This window comes from Hylobates moloch, unplaced genomic scaffold (assembly GCF_009828535.3).
Source record: "Hylobates moloch isolate HMO894 unplaced genomic scaffold, HMol_V3 SCAFFOLD_9, whole genome shotgun sequence".
NCBI classification, from domain to species: Eukaryota; Metazoa; Chordata; class Mammalia; order Primates; family Hylobatidae; genus Hylobates; species Hylobates moloch.
The window spans coordinates 9,151,540-9,173,822 of record NW_026652284.1 but is presented as its reverse complement, the minus strand read 5'-3'; the positions used below and the strand labels follow the sequence as shown (position 1 = coordinate 9,173,822).

At 44.8% G+C, this 22,283-nt stretch overlaps 1 protein-coding gene across 3 annotated transcripts in view; it reads left to right on the top strand.

Moving 5' to 3' along the window:
- CLSTN1 (calsyntenin 1) overlaps window positions 1–22,283 on the top strand; it is a 91,879-nt gene that overhangs the window by 1,527 nt on the left and 68,069 nt on the right. The gene's annotated exons all lie outside the window — the stretch shown is intronic.

Here is a 22,283-nt window from a genome sequence, read left to right as displayed (position 1 = left end):
GTGAAATCGCGATGAGATTTGCGACCGCGGGCTCACCCAGTGTTAGAAATCTCCGTCTCTGCTACCCCTGGTGCCTTGGTGCAGTTTTTCTGACGGTCATTTAGACCGTGGAGGGTTAGATGTCCTCTACAAAAACGAGAAACCTCTCTGGTTTTTTAGGATTGTGGGACAGAAATTATTTTATGTTTCGGTGGGAAGTAATATTTCTTGGCTAATTTATTATTAGCTTTTAACCTTCATCCACTTAACCTTTTAAACCTTGCATGCCTCTGATATTGACTGGTCTTGCCAACGAAAAGCTTACGCATTGCAGATACAGTATTTGCTTCTGAGTGGATCTTGAAATCGTAAACATTTTCCTTGGCCTTAGAGCAAAGTAATCTAGGTGTAGTCTATAGAATCTACTGCAGGCTTAAATCTGTTGTTCTGATTTTTTTTTTAATCAAAAGAAATTTTGGGGAGGATTGATAGAAATCTAGATGAAATGGTCATATTTGAATTTAGCAAGTTTTAAAAAAATTCTCATTTTCCCTTCCCTGGCGTGACATAAGGAGAGAAGTATGGTGTTCACGAATTAAAGGGCAGAGGCGGCAAATGCATCTTTTGTTCCATGTTCCTTTCTAAACATCGAGAATGATAAACTTTGAATACTTCTTTTATTTCATTTCTAACATTCTGTTGACTCTGTCAAATTTAGATCTTAGTCACTAAGTATCTCATTGCTAGCCATTTGATTTTTAAAAGTAACATCAAGCTAAGTTTGAAATGTTCTTTCCAGATGTGGGTTGGAGGTCTGAAACTCTAATATATCCAAGAGAAATGTCAAAGTTTTGCTTCTCTTGGGGAAAACCCACACATTTTAAAAATATGTGCTTGGATTGGGTATTTTGGGAACAGTTGAAGTATATTTAGTTAAGTCAGTGATACCATTTCTTGTTAAAATTGGTGCTTTCTTAAATAGCACCTACATTTGTTAGTCATTATTTAATTGCCTTGGTTACTTAAACAGCATACATTTCAACTTTGAATATCTTCATTACCCGAGACCGACAGAAATCTTGTGTGAAAGGTGTGTTGACTAGTTGAGTCATTTGTAATTTGCTTTCTCTAAGTTTTTCTTGGTGCGGTTACAGTAGTTCAAGATTCTTAGTCTTCAGAATAAAGGCATTTTACACATCAGTTATTTGGTCGCATTTGTTTTTTTTTTTTCAGGTTGCAAGTTAGAAAATGTCTTGGAATTATTGCATGAAATGCTAGTAAAAATTTCATTTCGAAACATTACAAGTGAATTTCATATGTAAATTTACAGTTTGGAGACACTCTGGGCACCGTCCAGGGCATGCCATAAATATTTCTTCTAATATTTTGGCTTACTTAATTTGTTTTTAAGATGGAGTCTTGCTTTGTCATCCAGGCTGGAGTGTAGTGGCGCAATCTCGGCTCACTGCAAGCTCCGCCTCCCGGGTTCACGCCATTCTCCTGCCTCAGCCTCTCCGAGTAGCTGGGACTACAGGCGCCCGCCACCACGCCTGGCTAATTTTTTTGTATTTTTAGTAGAGACGGGGTTTCACCGTGGTCTCGATCTCCTGACCTCGTGATCCGCCTGCCTCGGCCTCCCAAAGTGCTGGGATTACAAGCGTGAGCCACCGCGCCCGGCCGAATTTTTTACTGCTATAAGGCAGTACGACATGAACTCATGTTCATGCTGTAGCTACCTTTAATAATCGTTAATGTTAGATTACGTACAGACTGCTGGAGAAAATGGTAGATTTTCTAATATAAATTGCATCTTGACTCTTAGTTTTGTAGAGACCCTCAAATTTTAGTTTAATTATAGCTGTAGTTCTCAAAAAACATTGTGTAGAGCTGGGTGCAGTGGCTGGCGCCTGTAATCCCAGCACTTTGGGAGGCCGAGGCCAGCGGATCACCTGAGGTCAGGAGTTCGAGACCAGCCTGGCCAACATGGTGAAACCTTGTCTCTACTAACTATATAAACATTAGCCGGGTGTGCTGGTGGGCGCCTGTAATCCCAGCTACTTGGGAGGCTGAGGCAGGAGAATTGCTTGAACCCAGGAGGCGGAGGTTGCAATGAGCTGAGATTGCGCCACTACACTCCAGCCTGGATGACAAAGCAAGACTCCATCTTAAAAACAAATTAAGTAAGCCAAAATATTAGAAGAAATATTTTTGGCATGCCCTGGACGGTCATGTCCGTCAGCTACCTGGCTTCTTCATGGAGATCAGGAAATAGAACAGTGAAGCAGAGAAAATAGAAAGCTTATATGAATATTTAAAAAATGAAACCATGTAATGCATTTCGAAGCCACATAATAAATAAAATTCACTGTTATTTTTCCATTTGCACACGGGCTTAGTGAGGCCTCTCCTCACCATCCTATTTGAAATAATTTCCTGAACCCCTAAAATCCTGTTTCCCTGCAACACTTTTTCTTTTTGCATAGCACTTAGCCCGTTCTAACATGCCTTGTTGTTTACTTATTGAATTGTTTATCGTCTGTTTCCCCTCAGTAGAACATATGCCCCAAGATGGAAGGGTATCTGCTTTGCATATGTTTCCCGTCACCAGCACACCAGAGGCATGCCAGTATTGTGTGACTGAATGAATGAATGGGTGGATGGATAACAGCATTTCAGTTTAGACAGCGTAGTAGCTTTGCATCCTAATTTTCACTTCACAGATAAATGCTATATACTGAAAAAAATTACATAGTGTAAAGCAAACTTAAATTCTTTTTTTTTTTTTTTTTTTTGAGACAGAGTCTCATTCTGTCACCCAGGCTGGAGTGCAATGGCGTGATCTTGGCTCACTGCAACCGCCGCCTCCCGGGTTCAAGAGATTCTCCTGCCTCAGCCTCCCCAGTAGCTGACTACAGGCATATGCCATCACACTGGGCTCATTTTTGTATTTTTAGTGGAGACAGGGTTTCACCATGTTGGCCAGGCTGGTCTGAACTCCTGACCTCAAGTGATCCACCTGCCTCTGCCTCCCACAGTGCTGAGATTACAGGTGTGAGCCACTGCACCTGGCCCAAACTTAAATTCTGCAGTGTGGATATGGGAATTCATTAGTGGGTAAATTTTCAAGGATCATGGGGCCAGCCTCGGTGGCTCACACCTGTAATTCCAGCACTTCGGGAGAACTAAGCAGGCAGATTGCTTGAGCCCAGAAGTTTGAGACTTAGCCTGGGCCACATGGTGAAACCTTGTCACTACAAAAATACCAAAAAAAAAAAAAAAAAAAAAAAAAGTTCAAGGTTGCAGTATTGGGGATGTTAGATCATGAAACTCTGTCTCGGCCTTTGAAGGCTGTAGCTCTGTGGCTACCCCTGTCAGTCTCTTTAAAACAATACTGTAATTTTCAGCTTTTTTGGGAAGATGGTTTCTTAATTTGTTACCTCGTTTCTCAGAAGTAACGTGGAAAAAAGTCATTCGAATATAGACCTCAGTATTACCCATAGTCTAACATTTTTAATACTGAAAGTAAATAACATTTCTCAAAGGAGGCCTATAACTGCTGAAGAAATAATAAAATACGAACAATTTTGAATATATTCCAATTTTAGAGCATTAACTCGGTTAACTGGAACTTTCAGTTAGCTGGAATTCATCCTTTGGCTGGATATTTCTTTTGGGAGAAAAAGCATGAAACCAAGCAGTTTTATAGGAATTATTTTCCAAAAGGAAGGTTTAGGAGGTCATATCATACATTATCAAATACTGTGCCAGTATTTGATATTTAAGCCAAAACCAGCAACTAATGTTTCAGTTTTAGTTATGAAGAATATGACCAAAAAATGAAATTTTTGTGGGATATAAAATATTACATTGAAACTAGAAAATGCTCTAATTTCATAACACTAGCTGCAGGACCTAGTGAAGCTTATTAAACCAAGTCTAAATGTTTAAAATGAGGAAGCTGAGATATGTTAAAATTTTAGAACAAAGGAAAAAAGTACTGAGTTATTTTTATTATTGCTTTCTGAGACAGGAAAATACGTTTTTAATTTTTTTTTTGAATTGAGTTTTCATTTATAAGAGTTGAAACAAAATAGAGATCTGATTATCCTAAAAAACCACCAAGAGTCTATTTCTTATGTATTCTGGTTGAGGGCTTAGATCATTAAAACTTGTTTTTTCAGTGGGTCTTAATTTGGTGTGAAGAGTTGCTTGAAGGGGCCGGGCGCAGTGGCTCACACCTGTAATCCCAGCACTTTGGGAGGCCAAGGTGGGCGGATCACGAGGTCAGGAGATCGAGACCATCCTGGCTAACACAGTGAACCCCCATCTCTAATAAAAAAAAAAAATACAAAAAATTAGCCAGGTGTGGTGGCGGGCGCCTGTAGTCCCAGCTACTTGGGCGGCTGAGGCAGGAGAATGGCGTGAACCCGGGAGGCAGAGCTTGCAGTGAGCTGAGATTGTGCCACTGCACTCCAGCCTGGGTGACAGAGTGAGACTCCATCTCAAAAAAAAAAAAAAAAAAAAAAGTTGCTTGAAGAAATGTGTCTTTATAAGTGAAATTTAAAATGTTGGTTTGCTACAAAATACGGATTTTAGTAGTGTTTCAGGACTACAGATTCAAGATTGGTGGAAATTATTTATGCAATGTCATGTTCTTGCATTAAAAAACAACCAAGTCCTGGTGCGGTGGCTCACGCCTGTAATCCCAGCACTTTGGGAGGCTGAGGTGGGTGGATCATGAGGTCAGGAGATGGAGACCGGCCTGGCCAACATGATGAAACCCTGTCTCTACTAAAAATACAAAAATTAGCCGGGCGTGGTGGTGTGCACCTGTAGTCCCAGCTACTGGGGAGGCTGAGGCAAGAGAATCGCTTGAACTCGGGAGGCGGAGGTTGCAGTGAGCCGAGATCGCACCACTGTACTCCAGCCTGGCGACAGAGTGAGACTCAGTCTCAGAAAAACAAAACAAAACGAAACAACAACAACAACAACAACAAAAATGGCCAGGCATGGTAGCTCACACCTGTACTCCCAGTGCTTTGGGAGTCCGAGATGGGTGAATTGCTTGAGTCCAGGAGTTCGAGACCAGCCTGTGCAACATGGTGAAACCCCATCTCTACTAAAAATACAAAAAAATTAGCTGGGCATGGTGGCATATGCCTGTAGTCCCAGCTACTTAGGAGGCTGAGGCTGGAGAACTGATTGAGCCTGGCAGGTTGAGGCTGCAATGAGCCAAGGTCACGCCACTTGCATTCCAGCCTGGGCGACAGAGCAAGACTCTGTCGCTAAAAAAAAAAAAAAAAAAAAAGAAGCCAAAGTAACAAGCCCTGAAAAGTGACATTTTGAGGCTATGCAAAGGCCATATATAGGAACCCTTAAATGGTGACAGCCTCCCCACTGTGTCAGCCTGACATACAATACCCATCTTTTCCCTAAGAGCTGCTACCACCCAGGAACTAGAATGCTGCTTTCAGTTGTCCCTGATTTGATGGGTTCTTTCTCTCCTATGTTTTAGGTATATTTTTGCTCATTTTTTGATTTAGCTTTAGGATATAATTATTAGATTAAAAATTTTCACAAGATCTGTTACTGAAGTTTTTATTTTTAAAGGTTCTTGACAGAGATCCACGTACTTCAAAGTAGCAGAGTTTAAAGCAGCTTAAATACCTATAAAACATCTGAAAGTTGGCTGGGTGCCATGGCTCACACCTGTAATCCCAGCAGCACTTTGGGAGGCCGAGGCGGGAGGATCACCTTAGGTCGGGAGTTTGGGACCAGCCTGACCAACACGGAGAAACCCCATCTCTACTAAAAAATATAAAATTAGCTGGGTGTGGTGGTGCATGCCTGTAATCCGAGCTACTCGGGATACTCGGGAGGCTGAGGCAGGAGAATCACTTGAACCCGGTGGTGGAGGTTGCGGTGAGCCAAGATCACACCATTGTACTCCAGCCTGGGCAACAAGAGCAAAACTCCATCTCAAAAAAAAAAAAGGAAGACCACCTTTGTCATGCCACTGCACTCCAGCCTGGGTGACAGAGGGAGACTTTGTCTCAAAAAAACAAACCAAAAAAAAAAAACACCTTTTTCTGCATCCACTCCTTTTTTTTTTTTTAAAGCAGCTTTATTGAGATATAATTCACATACCATAAAAGTCAACCTTTTAAGGCATATACTTCAGTGATTTTAGTATATGCACAAAGTTGTGCAACCATCACCACGATCTAATTTCAGAACACTTTCATCACCCCCAAAAGAAACCCCATACCTGTTAGCGCTCATTCTCCATCTCCCTCCTCCTCCATCCCTTGGCAACCCCTAGTCTACTTTCTGTCTATGGATTTGCTTATTTTGGACAATTCATGTCAATGGAATCATGATACGGCCTTTTGTGACTAGCTTAGGGTAACTCTTAGATTTAACTTTTTAAATTTAAATTTTTTTTTTTTTTTTTGAGATAGAGTCTCACTCTGTCACCCAGGCTGGAGTGCAGTGATGTTACCTTGGCTCACTGCAGCCTCCGCCTCCTGGGTTCAAGAGATTCTCCTGCCTCAGCTTCCCGAGTAGCTGGGATTACAGGTGCCTGCCACCTTGCCTGGCTAATTTTTGTATTTTTAGTAGAGACGGGGTTTCACCATGTTGGCCAGGCTGGTCTCCAACTCCTGACCTCAAGTGATCCACTTGCCTCGGCCTTCCAAAGTGCTGGGATTACAGCATGAGCACTGTGCCCGGCCTGTGTTTTTAACATTTTGAGGAACTACCAGTTGGTTGTACAAAGTGGCTGCACCATCCTATATCCACTTGAGCTCCATAATCACTCACAGGAGCATTTTTCTGATCAAATACACATTCACAGTTTTCTAGTTTGTTAGAATTTTAAGTTAAATTTTTCCTAGTCTAGGTGCAAACTGGCATTTCATCTAACCAGTTCCTTCCTTTGCTATTGTCTCTCATATAATTTCTACTCCAGACTTTAAACTTTGAGTTGAAAGGAACTTTGAAAGTTCTTTCCTCTATACTTTAAATAGCCTTCCCTGTAAAACAGACATTTCCTCATATGTCCCTGTATGTTGATCATTCAGCCTCTGTTTGAACTCTACTGCTATGGGGCTCTTAGTAGCTCACAGAGCAACTCTTTTCTTAAAAACATTGAGCCTTTGGTCAGCTTTCCTGAGGACTAAATTTTATCACGCCTTCGTATTTTTGCAGGCATCCAGGCCTACAGTCTGTTGTTTTTACCACCTCACACATTAAGAGAGGCTGAGAGCACTGAGGCCTAGGCCTTGATTTCTGTAGATTTCTCGGGAATGAGCCTAGCACAGGGCTACACGTGCAGTGTTTGGGGGACACCCACCCGGACACATGCAGAGTCAATATCCTGGTTCCAGGAGCAGGGCTTAACTTAATGAAAGGGACTGGAAAAAACACGAGAATTTTCAAACTACAACTAGTTTAGAAAAATGATGTTTTTCTTTTTTTTTTTTTTTTTTTTTGAAACAGGATCTTGCTGTGTTGCCCAGGCTGGAGTGCAGTGGCACAGTCACAGCTCACTGCAGCCTTAACCTCCCTGGGCTTACACTATCCTCCCACCTCAGCCTCCTGAGTAGGTGTGCACACCGCCACGCCTGGCTAATTTTAAAATTTTTGTAGAGACAGGATCTTCCTATGTTGCCCAGGCTGGTCTCGAACTTTTGGGCTCAAGCAGTCTGCCCTATTTGGCCCTCCAAAGTGCTGGGATTACAGGTGTGAGTCACCATGTCCAGCTGACATTTCTTCATTCATTACATTTTTGTTATGCTAGTTGGCTAAAAATGTGCTTTGTTAAAAAGTAAATTATTTTTTCTAGTCCTTTGATTCTATTTAACTATTCCTCAATTACCCAGTCTTCAAACATATAAAACACTTAGAAATACGTCTAGATTCAAAATGAATTTTAAAACTCAGTAAAAATGGATATCTTCTTTGTTTACATACTTAAAGCATAGCAAAGAAATTTTTATTCAAGCTGGAGTGCAGTGGCACGATCTCAGCTCACTGCAATCTCCGTCCTCCCAGGTTCAAGCGATCCGCCCACTTCAGCCCTCCGAACAGCTGGAACTACAGACACACACCACCATGCCTGGCTTTTTTTTTTTTTTGTAGAGATGGGGTTTTACCATATTGCCCAGATTGGTCTCGAACTCCTGGACTCAAGCAATCTCCCTGCCTCAGCCTCCCAAAGTGCTAGGATTACAAGCATGAGCCACCATGCTCAGCCTAACATTTTTCTTTTTTTTCCTTTTTTTTTTTGAGACGGTGTCTCGCTCTGTCACCCGGGCTGGAGTGCAATGGCATGATCTTGGCTCACTGCAAGCTCTGCCTCCCGGGTTCATGCCATTCTGCTGCCTCAGCCTCCTGAGTAGCTGGGACTACAGGCGCCTGCCACCACGCCCGGCTAATTTTTTTTTTGTATTTTTAGTAGAGACAGGGTTTCACCGTGTTAGCCAGGATGGTCTCGATCTCCTGACCTCGTGATCCTCCCGCCTTGGCCTCCCAAAGTGCTGGGATTACAGGCGCGAGCCACCGCGCCTGGCCAACATTTTTCTTATATAGTGCTTTTGAGGACCACTTCAAAATAGTTGAATGTCATAAATTTAAATTGAAGAAATGTAAAACTTTAGAATGATTTGTATAAGGTTGTCTATTAAGTGGCTTTTAAAGGATATAATTAATTCCATCTGAAATGCAGAATCTAGTCTCACTGAGTTTTGCATATTTCAGATGTAGTTAATGATGAAGAGTGACAGGACTAGCTACATAATCCAAGGGGCCAATGCAAAATAAAGTGTGGGGCCCCTTGTTCAAAAATTATTAAAAATGTTTTTCTTTTTCTTTCTTTTTTTTTTTTTTTTTGAGACAGAGTCTTGCTGTATTACCCAGGCTGGAGTGCAGAGGTACGATCTCAGCTCACTGCAACCTCCGCCTTCAGGGTTTAAGCAATTCTTGTGCCTCAGCTTCCCGAGTAGCTGGGATTACAGACATGTACCAGCAAGCCTGGTTAATTTTTTGTACTTTTAGTAGAGACAGGCTTTCACCAGGTTGCCCAGGATGGTCTTGAACTCCTGAGCTCAGGCAGTTCACCCGCTTCAGCCTCCCAAAGTGCTAGGATTACAGGCGTGAGCCACTGCATCTGGCCCAAAAATCATAAAAAATTTCAAGATGGCAACAGGTTTTTCTTTTTGTTTTTGGACAGAGTCTCGCCCTGTCACCCAGGCTTGAGTGCAGTGGCGCACTCTCGGCTCATTGCAACCTCCACCTCCTGGGTTCAAGCGATTCTCGTGCCTCAGCCTCCTGAGTAGCTGGGATTACTAGGCACCCACCACCATGCCTGGCTAATTTTTGTATTTTTAGTAGACACGGGATTTCACCATGTTGGCCAGGCTGGTTCTGAATTCCTGACCTCAAGTGATCCTCCCGCCTCAGCCTCCCAGAGTACTGGGATTACGGGCTGAGCTACCTCACCTGGTGGGCAATAGGGTTTTTTTTTTTTTTTGAGATGGAGTTTCAGTCTTATTGCCCAGGCTGCAATGCAATGGCGTCATCTCGGCTCACCGCAACCTCCGCCTCCCGGGTTCAAGTGATTGTCCTGCCTCAGCCTTCTGAGTAGCTGGAATTACAGGCACGCATCACAACTGGCCCGGCTAATTTTGTATTTTTAGTAGAGATGGGGTTTCTCCATGTTTGTCAGGCTGGTCTCGGCCTCCCAAAGTGCTGGGATTACAGGCATGAGCCCACCGCGCCCAGCCAGCAATAGGTTTTTAAACCAACCCTGGGGACCTTCTATGCCTGGCTCCTGGCACATTCAGGAAACTGGCCCTGAGTATTGATAAACTTAGATGACAGAGTATTAATAGTCAAATTGTGGGCCCAGGGCCTGAGATTTTTACCAGAGCTGCTTGTCCTCTGTGTCTCTTCTCAGCTGCACCTCTGGCCAATGCTCCTCCCTCCCCTTGGGAGAAGACTCCTGCCTTTTATTCTCGGTGGCCTCAGGGTGCAGGCTTCCCCTTGGTCTTTCCATCCCCAGCAACCAGCAAAGGACAGGCTGTACTCTGTTCTCAGTGGACAGTGAGAACTGATGGTAGACAGAGGCTCATGGAAGACTAGGGTTGCTTATGATTTGGGGAATTAAAGCCCTTGTGTTAAGCAGATTATGTTTATTTTTATTTATTTATTTATTTTTTTGAGACGGAGTCTTGCTCTGTTGCCCAGCCTGGAGTGCAGTGGTGCGATCTCGGCTCACTGCAAGCTCCGCCTCCTGGGTTCAAGCGATTCACCTGCCTCAGCCTCCCAAGTAGTTGGGATTACATGCACGTGCCACCACGCCCAGCTAATTTTTTGTATTTTTATTAGAGATGAGGTTTAACCATGTTAGCCAGGATGGTCTCGATCTCCTGACCTCATGATCTGTCCACCTTAGCCTCCCAAAGTGCTGGGATTACAGGCGTGAGCCATCGCGCCTGGCCTATGTTTACTTTTAAAATGATTTGACTAATTCATGCTAGTTTCTTGTTACTTACGGAATTAGTAAAAAGGATAACAAATCATTAGAATTCTTGGATAATCCCTACTCTTTTTTTTTTTTTTGCCATGCATTTCAAGCATTTATCAGAGTACTAAGTAAATAGTAAAACGCACTGACTTGAATTTCTTTTTCTCCTTAGGCCCCCTCACTCTGGGCTAAAATTATTAAAGGAACAGTGGGGGTAGGGAGTCACAGGTAGGGTACAGTCGTTTTGAGTTTTCGAGCCCCTCAGTTACTAGTGCCTTGTTACTAGTCGGAAGGGGACCTTGAAAATCCTAAATTGGCAAGGTCAGAGCTTGCTTCTGAGCTGTCTGTAAATATCCATTGATATCAGCTCATGATTCCTGTAGAAAATATTTTCATTTGGCAAAGGTTTAAAAAGTCCTTGCCCAAGTGTACGAGAGCCGCCTCTTGTTTAGCTAGGAGGCAGCGAATACATGTCTTCTAAACATTCAGAGCCTTGAATAGAAAATAAATACTGGCTTAAATGCTTTTTTGTATAAAATCTGACGTGTTAAAAGTTCTTCTAAATTGGAGTGCGTACCACTGGGATAGTTTCATAACATAGCCTTTCCCCTCCCTTCTGGTGACTTTAATAACAACTATGACATTAATGTTTGTTTGAATGAAATAATGTTTTAGAGAGGTCATTAATGCCAGTGGTTAATATATATATTTGCAGATTCAATTGGTAAAGTTTATTAACCTTGTGTTTTTCTAGACTTTTTCTGAGTGTTCTTAGAAGGTTTGGGCTTTTTAACTGCTACTTAAAGTAATGCATATGGCAGTGGGTCTGAACAGATTGTGTTGATTGCATTTTTCTTGTTGCATATAAAGTATATCATACATTGTTGTGAGGGTCCCAGGAGCAAGAGAATTGATCAGAGAACAGAGAGGAGAGAGGATCCCAAGGTGTGGGGAATGAGGCATTTTAGGTAGATGTGGTCAACAATTTAGATTTAATTTTTAATTTTTAATTTTATTTATTTTTTTTTTGAGTTGGGGTCTCACTGTGTCGCCCAGGCTGGAGTGCAGTGGCGCAATCTCGGCTCACTGCAACCTCTGCCTCCCAGGTTCAAGAGATTCTCCTGCCTTAGCCTCTTGAATAGCTGGGATTATAGGTGTACACCACCACACCTGGCTAATTTTTGTATTTTTAGTAGAGATGGGGTTTCACCATGTTGGCCAGCCTGGTCTCGTACTCCTGACCTTAGATGATCCACCTGCCTTGGCCTCCCAAAGTGCTGGGATTACAGGCGTGAGCCACCGTACCCTGCCTGCCTGCCTGCCTGCTTGCCCGCCTTGCCTCCCTCCCTCCGTCCCTCCCTCTCTCCCTTCCCACTTCCTTCCCTCCCTCTCTGTCTCTCTCTCTCTCTCTCGTCTCACTCTGTTGCCTAGGCTGGAGTGCAGTGGCATGATCTTGGCTCACTGCAGCCTCTGCCTCCCAGGTTCAAGCTATCCTGCCTCAGCCTCCCAAGTAGCTGGTATCATTTTTTTTTAGTGCAGTGGCGCAATCTCGGCTCATTGCAAGCTCCACCTCCCGGGTTCACGCCATTCTCCTGCCTCAGCCTCTCCGAGTAGCTGGGACTACAGGCGCCCTTTTGTATTTTTAGTAGAGACGGGGTTTCACCATGGTCTCGATCTCCTGACCTCGTGATCCACCCGCCTCGGCCTCCCAAAGTGCTGGGATTACAAGCGTGAGCCTCCGCGCCCGGCCTGGTATCATTTTTGTAGTTTTTTTGAGACAGAGTTTTGCCCTTTCCCTCAGGCTAGAGTGCAGTGGTGTGATCTCGGTTCACTGCAACCTCTGTTCCCCAGGTTCCAGCAGTTCTGCTGTCTCACCCTCCCGAGTAGCTGGGATTATAGGCACCCACCACCACACCTGGCTGATTTTTGTATTTTTAGTAGAGATGGGGTTTTACCATGTTGGCCAGGTTGGTCTCGAACTCTTGACCTCATGATCCACCTGCCCAGGCCTCTGAAAATGCTAGGATTACAGACGTGAGCCACTGCTTGTATTTTTAGTATAATCGGGGTTTCACTGTGTTGACCAGGCTGGTCTCAAACTCCTGACCTCAAGTGATCCAGCCTCCTTGACCTCCCAAAGCACTGGCATTACAGGCATGAGCCACCCTGCCCGGCCCAGTTTAGATTTTAGAGAAGCGAATGCAAGCATGAGGACCGAGGAGAGGCAGGTGGGGTGGTGATTAAGAGGCCGTTCATGTTATCTTCAGGAATGCACGGTGCAGAGTGGTTTGCACAGGAGCCTGACTGCAGAGATTGAAGGACTGAATTATTCAGGGCTGGGTGCTGACCCAGGAAGAGGACACACCATCAGGCGAGTAAGGGAGATCCGCATTTGGGCGGGCGCTTCAGAGTGACTCCTGGAGGCTGGGGGGTGTGTGTCTGACGGGCTGTCACTCACATCCTGTGTCTTCTCAGGGAGGGCTCTGGGAGGTGTCTGGGGCCAGCGGACAGTGACAGCATAAGGCCAGAGGTCTAAGTCTTGGCAGAGAATAAGGGCAGAGCCTGGAGGGCCAGTTTCCCCTCAGCTCGGGTTGTGGGTGTTTTCTGCGTGTGAGGTTTTCACTCTGGTGGACAGTGAAGCCAGGGACAAAGGGAGAACAAACATGGGCCCCTTGGGCCAGATCTGGTTGTTGCTTAGGCCTGAGGGAGAAGGGGAAAAGGGTTTCCTGAAGTTTCTGTTATATCTAGAAAGCAGGAGACCAGACGAGGATTTGGGACAGCAGCCTTGGCTCAGGGTAGAGCAGTCCTGGCTGTACTGTCTTATCGTTTGGAAACCCAAGTACAGACAGGTAAGCTGGGGCAAGCTGGTGCAGAGAGCAGTGATGGAACCCTGGCATCTGAGCAGCCCCCGGCAGTGGCCAACCAATGTGAGTCCATGCTAGTTCTGGTCAGATTGAGGCCTTTTTCCTGAGAGCTCGGGCACGTGTTATTTCTCCACTCAGTCTGTCCCCAGGCCTGGGTAAACCGAACTCGCCCCTTGCTGAAATTCCTGACTACCTCCGCTCATGGGATCTTCTAGTAATCATTGGCAGACTGCCTCAACCTAGCTTTGTCTTGATACATTGTTTCCTGGTACCTAAGCCATTTCTGATTTGAAAAGGTAACTCATATTGATCTGTTTGGAGTTTAAGTTGGAACCCTAATTGTATCTTCCCCATGGAAACTTGTTATAAACAATGCTTATAAAGCTCCAAAAGTGACTGTCAGAAACATATTTAACCCATAACAAGTGGAAATTGGGCAGATTGGCAGTAAATTTCAGCGCATGCATGCACGCGCGTTCACGCTCACCCACGTTGCAGTACAGTGCAGTTGAGCCTTGAACAACATGGCTTTGAACTGCATGGGTCCACTTATAAGTGGATTTTTTTCAACCAAATGTGAATGGAAAATACAGTATTTGTGGGCTGTGACACCCGCATATGGGAAGCGCTGACTCTTTGAATACTTGGGTCCTGCAGGACCAACAACTTGAGTATGTGTGGATTCGGGTATAGACTGGGGTCCTGGAACCACTACCCTGATGGATACAGAGGGACCGCTGTCATTCTGTAAACCAGTGGTGAGGCGCTGGTTAACATGGAGTGGTGGGAGGCACTGGAGTGGCAGCGCCGCAGGATTCGGTGGGGGCGGCAGCCACAATCAGTGGCGCCTTGACTCCCACCTGGGATGAAGGGGTTAGGAGGCCGAGGTACCAGAGAAGGGTTGTGAAGGAGGCAGAAGCCTAGTTCCTGGAGTCCTAGGTGACCGAGCCAGTGAGAAGAAAAGGAGGGAGAGAGTAGCCTGCCACTGGGATCTGCAGAAGTACGTCAGGAAGCCCAGGGAGGAGGGGCCCCCATGCCCAGGCAGAGGCACTGCCTCCAAGGGCAGGAAGGTGTTGAGGTGGAGGAGAGGCAGGAGAGCCACAGGTGGGGGCGGGGGGCCTTCTGCAAGCAGCTGCCTCTGCAAGCAGCTGCCTCTGCCGGCGCTGCCTCTGCACGGTGGCAACGCCTTTCAGGGGATGCTGACTGCTGTACGCTGTGTAGAGAAATGACTTAGGGCCAGACGCACTTAGTGTTTTTCATCAAAGAATTTAACTGAAGTATTGCTATTTAAAATCGTTAGTTGAATTTACCAAGTTCCTAAATCTATATGAAGTAAATTTACTCCTTTGTATAGAGGCATTTTACTAAAGTCAGTGTAAAAAATATATTTGATATAACTCCCAGATATTCCAGTGGGATGTATCATGTATCATTTAATATTATCTTTGCTAGAAGTTGTCCTTTGTAAATAATAGTGACATAGTCCATGTGGTGACTTCTAATGGTAAGGAGGTAGTGACCAACTGCAGGCTTCCCCTTGAAACTCATCTGGGATGAGAGATGGGCCTCCCTGGGTATGTGATGTGGACAGGTGCTGTTAGGTCAGTGGGGTCTCGGTCACGTAAGCTTGGGAAGCGCTGTTAACGTTAAACAGGTTTCATTACTGCAGGGCTTCTCACAGGCTTGAGTGCACTTGGAGGAATTGCTGAGCCGGGAGTAAAACCAACTCACTTGACCTGGGACTCTTTCTGCGGCACCTGTGGCACCAGTGTCCCGGGGAACATACTTTAGGCAATGCTGCTCCAGGCCCACCCCATGCCCTTACTGTAGAACAAGAAAACACAGTTAGTCCAAAACAGAATGAAAGTAAGGTAAAATGACTTAAAAGACTGACTCTGTGACATCATTAGCATAAACATTTTGTGTCTATTTTTCTTCTTCTTTTCTTTTCTTTTCTTTTTTTTTTGAGACGGAATCTCACTCTGTTGCCCAGGCTGGAGTGCAGTGGTGTGATCTCAGCTCACTGCAAGCTCCGCCTCCTGGGTTCACACCATTTTCCTGCCTCAGCCTCCCAAGTAGCTGGGACTACAGGTGCCCGCCACCATGCCTGGCTAATTTTTTGTATTTTTAGTAGAGACAGGGTTTCACCATGTTAGCCAGGATGGTCTCGATCTCCTGACCTCGTGATCCACCCGCCTCGGCCTCCCAAAGTGCTGGGATTACAGGCGTGAGCCACCGTGCCCAGCCTTGTGTCTATTTTTATAGATTTTTTTCTTTGTAAAAATTTATCTACATAAAGTTTTAAACAAAATGCAATCATATTCTACAGGGTATTTTCTAACATTCTCTTAAAGTCATTCATTCAGCAGACATTTGCACCAGGTATGGTGTGTAAACTAATCCCTTAGTGGGATGTAGTAGAATTGAACCCAACCTAACCCTTTAGGGTTCCCAGATTGTTTGGTCTCAGGACCCCTGTGCTCAAAAATTACCATGGATTTTAAAGAACTTGTGGTTATGTGTTTTTGGTTGTTTGTTTTTTCGAGACGGAATTTTGCTCTTATCAGGCTGGAGTGAAGTGGCGTGATCTCGGGTCACTGCACCCTCCCCGCCTCCGCCCTGGGTTCAAGCGATTCTCCTGCCTCAGCCTCTGGAGTAGCTGGGATTACAGGTGCACACTACCACGCACAGCTAATTTTTGTATTTTTAGTAGAGACAGGATTTGGCCATGTTGGCCAGGCTGGTCTCGAACTCCTGACCTCAGGTGATCCACCTGCCTTGGCCTCCCAAAGTGTTAAGATTACAGACTTGAGCCACCATGCCCAGCCATGTGTGGGTTTTATCTATGGATATTTATTAGAAATGAAAAGTGAGAACCTATTAAATAATGTAATTATTAAATCATTTAAAATAGCAAATGATAAGCCCATTGCATGGTGACTTAAATAACTTTTTTTTTTTTTCTTGAGACAGAGTCTTGCTCTGTAACCCAGGCTGGAGTGCAGTGGCACAATCTTGGCTCACTGCAACCTCCGCCTCCTGGGTTCAAGCGATTCTCCTGCCTCAGCCTCCTGAGTAGCTGGGACTATAGGTGCGCACCACCACACCTGGTTAATTTTTGTATTTTTAGTAGAGACGGGGTTTCACCATGTTGGCCAGGCCGATCTTGAACTCCTGACCTCAGGTGATCCACTTGCCTCGGCCTCCCAAAGTGCTGGGATTGCAGGTGTGAGCCATTGTGCCCAACCTAAATAACATATTTTTAGTGAAAATTAACTGTTTTCCAAAAACCAGAAACAACTTAGTAAGAAGACTGGCATTTTAAGTTTTTGCTAATCTCATTAATGTCCAACTTAAGAGAAAACAGCTAGATTCTGCATTGTCTGTTATCTGTTTGAAGTAGATGAAGAAAACCGAGCTTCACACAGATATAATAGTTGGGAAAGAGAGAGCTTTGGGGATTCCTCCCCGCCCCCCCAGGAGTCCTTAGATCAGGCTCTGATAACTGCTGCTCTAGGGCAGTCATTGATGTCAAGATACAACTAGGGGACATGTCAGCAGTAATTTGCTTCTAAATAATAGTTGAAGTAACAAAGCAAAGCTTACTAGTGATTTACTTGCTTAAAAAGGAAATGAGAGTTAGTTCAACTTTTTCCTAGAATGATGTCTCTTCATAGTTTACATTGCCCCTTGCTTTCTTTTCTTTCTTTTTTTTTTGAGAGGAGTCTTGCTCTGTCTCCCAGGCTGGAGTACTATGGCGCGATCTCGGCTCCTCTGCTTCCCAGGTTCAAGTGATCATCCTGCCTCACTCCCGAGTAGCTGGGATTACAGGCATGCACTAGCACACCCAGTTAAGTTTTGTATTTTTAGTAGAGACGGGGTTTCACTGTATTAGCTAGGCTGTTCTGGAACTCCTGACCTCGTGATCCCCTGCTTCAGCCTCCCAAAGCGCTGGAATTACAGGTGTGAGCCACTGCGCCCGGCCTTCCTTTTTTTAAGAGAGGATCTCACTCTGTCGCCCAGGCTGTAATGCAGTGGCATAAACTCGGCTCACTGCAGCCTTGACTTCCCTAACTCAGGTGATCCTTTCACTTCAGCCTCCTGAATAGCTGGGACTACATGCCTGCCTGAAATTTTGTATTTTTCTAGAGATGGGGTTTCACTATGTTTCCCAGGATGGTCTCAAAATCCTGGGCTCAAGTGATCCGCCCGCCTTGGCCTCCCAAAGTGCTGGGATTATTGGTGTGAGCCACGGCTCCTGCCACTCCTTGCTTTCTTAAGTGGAGAAGCTGGGTGGAGTTCTGGCTCCAGGCCTGGAATTGCCCATAACATAGAGCACCTGCAGCTGCTCCCAGGGAGGCCCTCACAGGTGGACAGGTGGTGCCCGTTCCCATGTGCAGTCAGGATCTGTGTGCTTGTGGATTATTACCCTCGCCTTTTTTTTTTTTTGAGATGGAGTCTCTCTCTTTCGCCAGGCTGGAGTGCAGTGGCGCGATCTCAGCTCACTGCAACCTCTGCCTCCCGCGTTCAAGTGATTCTCCTGCCTCAGCCTCCCGAGTTGCTGGGACTACAGGCGTGTGCCACCACGCCCAGCTAATTTTTGTATTTTTAGTAGAGACGGGGTTTCACCATGTTGGCCAGGCTGGCCTCGATCTCTTGACCTCGTGATCCACCCGCCTCAGCCTCCCAAAGTGCTGGGATTACAGGCGTGAGCCACCGTGCCTGGCCCCTCACCTTCTTTTTAATTTTATTGTAGGATACATTTTTTAGTAAGAGAAAGGCAAGAATAGGTACAAAAATATAAGTAAACATTAAAATCAGGTTTATTTGGGCTTATTCTTTGGTAATGTACCCTTTCACCATACTAATATTTTCCTGAGGTCTAGAAAAAGATCAAGGCTTTAACAAAAAAAGTTCAATAGTTGAAAAAGATTATTCTGTCTCAAAAAAAAAAAAAATCTAAGAAAATCAACTCCTGAATTACATGGCTAGAATTCTAGAAATGGAAGGAGCTTGAGAAATCATATAGCCCAGTCAGCCCATTTTACCAAAGAGGAAACAAGTGAAGTTGTCAATGTCGTCAGTGTGATATTTTTGTAGTTCAGAATAGGGAAAGTAGAATGAACAGTGGGATCTGGTCTGGGGTGTCTTTAACCCTGTTTCCCTATAATAGAGAATATTCAGAAAGCATACATTTGGGTGAGTCTGTACCTCTCTCATGTACAGTTGAGTCAGGAAAGTAGATTATAAAATTAGAGTCGAGTTTAAAAAATCTGGATGGATAGTACATCCTGTTAACAAAGTCACATTATTTGAAAATTTGTAGCACTTTTTAATGTGAACATCTCAGAAATTTGCACACTCTGCTGAAATCACAGTTGCAGAGTTGACAAGAGCTTTAGAAATGGTCTGGCTGGAGCAGCTTTTGATGTAGGATCCTCTTCGCAGTGTGGCCTGGCATCAGTTAGCCAGGCCCTGCTGGAATTCTTCTAATCAGAGAGTGTCTTTCTATTTTGGAAGGAAGCATTCCTTGTCAGAAAGTCCTGGGTCTCAGTTCTGCCTAAATTTTGGCACTGCAAGAGCATAGTGGACCAGTTATGAGCATGAACTCTGAACTAAGCTGTTGAGGTTCAGACCCCAGGTCTGCGGCTCATTAGCTCTGTGATCTTGGACATCTTACTTAATCTCTCCATGCCTCAGTTTCTTCATCTGTAAAATGGGGATGATGATAATAATACCCGTCTCACAGAGTGGGTGAGGGGATTGAACCAATTTTGTAAAGTACTTAGAACACTATAGTAAACTTGTGTTTGCTGTTTTTTTGTTTGCTTTGTTGAGGGTTTTTGCATCTGTGTTCATGAGAGATATTGGTATGTAGTTTTCTTGTAACATCTTTGTCTGGTTTTGATAGAATAATGGTGGCCGAGGCCGGGCGTGGTGGCTCACGCCTGTAATCCCAGCACTCTGAGCTCCGGAGTTCGAGATCGGCCTGACCAACATGGAGAAACCCCATCTCTACTAAAAATACAAAAAGTTAGCTGGGCATGGTGGTGCATGCCTGTAATCCCAGCTACTTGGGAGGCTGAGGCAGGAGAATCACTTGAACCTGGGAGGCAGAGGTTGCAGTGAGCCGAGATTGTGCCACTGCACTCCAGCCTGGGCAACAAGAGCGAAACCGTGTCTCGAAAACAAAAAAACAAACAAGCAAACAAACAATAATGGTGGCCTCACAGAATGAGTTAGGAAGTATTCCCTTTGCTTCTGTAGAGAATTGGTGTAATTTCTTCCTTAAATGTTTGGTACAATTCACCAGTGAACCCATCTGGGTCTGGTACTTTTCGTTTTGGAAGGTTATTAATTGTTTTTTTTGTTGTTGTTGTTGTTTTTTTGAGACGGAGTCTCGCTCTGTCGCCCAGGCTGGAGTGCAGTGGCGCAGTCTCGGCTCACTGCAAGCTCCGCCTCCCGGGTTCACGCCATTCTCCTGCCTCAGCCTCTCCGAGTAGCTGGGACTACAGGCGCCCGCCACCACGCCCGGCTAATTTTTTGTATTTTAGTAGAGACGGGGTTTCACCGTGGTCTCGATCTCCTAACCTCGTGATCCGCCCACCTCGGCCTCCCAAAGTGCTGGGATTACAGGCGTGAGCCACCACGCCCGCCCGGAAGGTTATTAATTGTTGATTTAGTTTCTCTAAGAGATACAGGTCTATTTAGATTGTCTGCTTCTTCTTGGGTGAGTTTTGGCAGATTGTATCTTCCGAGGAATTGATAAATTTTATCTAGGTTATCAAATTTTTAGGCATAGAGTTGTTCATAATATTTCTTATTTATTTATTTATTTTTGAGATGGAGTTTCGCTCGTTTCCCAGGCTGGAGTGCAATGGCACGATCTCAGCTCACTGCAGCCTCCGCCGCCTGGATCAAGTGATTCTCCTGCCTCAGCCTCCCGAGTAGCTGGGATTACAGGCGCTCGCCACCATGCCCAGCTAATTTTGTATTTTTAGTAGAGATGGGGTTTCTCCATGTTGGTCAGGGTGGTCTCGAACTCCTGATCTCAGGTGATCCACCTGCCTCGGCCTCCCAAAGTGCTGGGATTACAGGTGTGAGCCACCGCACCCAGGCTCTTATTTATTTATTTATTTATTTTTGAGACAGTCTCACTCTGTTGTCTACGCTGGAGTGCAATGGTGTGATCTCAGCTCACTGCAGCCTCCGCCTCCCAGGTTCCAGCTATTCTCCTACCTCAGCCTCCTGAATAGCTGGGATTACAGGCACATGCCACCACGCTCCTGGCTAATTTTTTTGTATTTTTTTCTTATTTATTTATTTTATTTTATTTATTTATTTATTTTTTTGAGACGGAATCTCACTCTGTCACCCAGGCTGGAGTGCAGCGGCACGATCACGGCTCACTGCAAGCTCCACTTCCCGGGTTCATGCCATTCTCCTGCCTCAGCCTCCCGAGTAGCTGGGACTACAGGCGCCTGCCACCACACCCAGCTAATTTTTTTTTTTTTTTTTAAGTAGAGACGGAGTTTCACTGTATTAGCCAGGATGGTCTTGATCTCCTGACCTCATGATCCTCCTGTCTCGGCCTCCCAAAGTGCTGGGATTACAGGCGTGAGCCACCGCGCCTGGCCCCTTTATTTATCTTTTTAATATCCATGAGTCTATAGTGGTGTTCCCGCTTTCATTTCTGATACTAGGAATTTGTGTCTTCTCTCTTTTTTTCATAGTTAGCCTGGCTGGAGGCTTATCAGTTCATAGTTAGCCTGGCTAGAGGCTTATCAGTTTTATTGATCTTTTCAAAAAAACAGCTTTTGGTTTTGTTGGTTTTCTCTACTGAGTTCCTGTTTTCAGTTTTATTGATTTTTGTTTCAGTTTTTATTTCATTTTCTTCTGCTCTCTTTGTATTTAATCTGCTGATCTTTTTCAAGTTTCCTAAGGTTGAAGCTTATGTGATTGATTTTAGCACTTTATTCTTTTCTAATATATGTATTAAATGCTTAAATTTTCCACTAAGCACTGCTTTCACTACATCCCACACATTTTGATAAATTATATTTTCTTTTTCATTTAGTTCAAAACATTTTAAAATTTCTCGATATTTCTTTTTTGATCCACATGTTATTTATAAGTGTGTTTTTTTGTTTGTTTGTTTGTTTTGAGACGGAGTCTTGCTCCGTCACCCAGGCTGGAGTGCAGTGGCACGATCTTGGCTCACTGCAACCTCTGCCTCCTGGGTTCAAATAATTGTGCTGTCTCAGCCTCCCAAGCAGCTGGGATTACAGGCACCCACCAGCACGCCTGGCTAATTTTTGTATTTTTAGTAGAGACGGGGTTTCACCATGTTGGCCAGGATAGTCTGGATCTCTTGACCTCATGATCTGCCTGCCTCGGCCGCTCAAAGTGATGGGATTACAGGTGTGAGTCACCGCACCCCGCATTTTTTTTTTTTTTTTTGGGAGATGGAGTCTTGCTCTGTTGCCCAGGCTGGAGTGCAGTGGCACGATATCGGCTCACTGCAAAGTCCCCCTCCTGGGTTCACGCCATTCTCCTGCCTCAGCCTCCCGAGTAGCTGGGACTACAGGCGCCCACTACCACGCCCGGCTAATTTTTTTGTATTTTTAGTAGAGACGGGGTTTCACCATGTTAGCCAGGATGGTCTCGATCTCCTGACTTCGTGGTCCACCCACCTCTGCCTCCCAAAGTGCTGAGATTATAGGCATGAGCGACCCCGCCCGGATCCCTGGAATTTTTAACGCTCAGAGTTCTGCACGTTGAACTCCAGCAGTTTGTAAATTATAGCTTAGGTTTTCCTACCCTGGCACCGGTTCCCATGGAGGTTTCTGCTCTGTAAGTTGTGATTCCTTGTGTATTTGCCTGTGTCTCCAATTTTTAAAATTTATGTATTT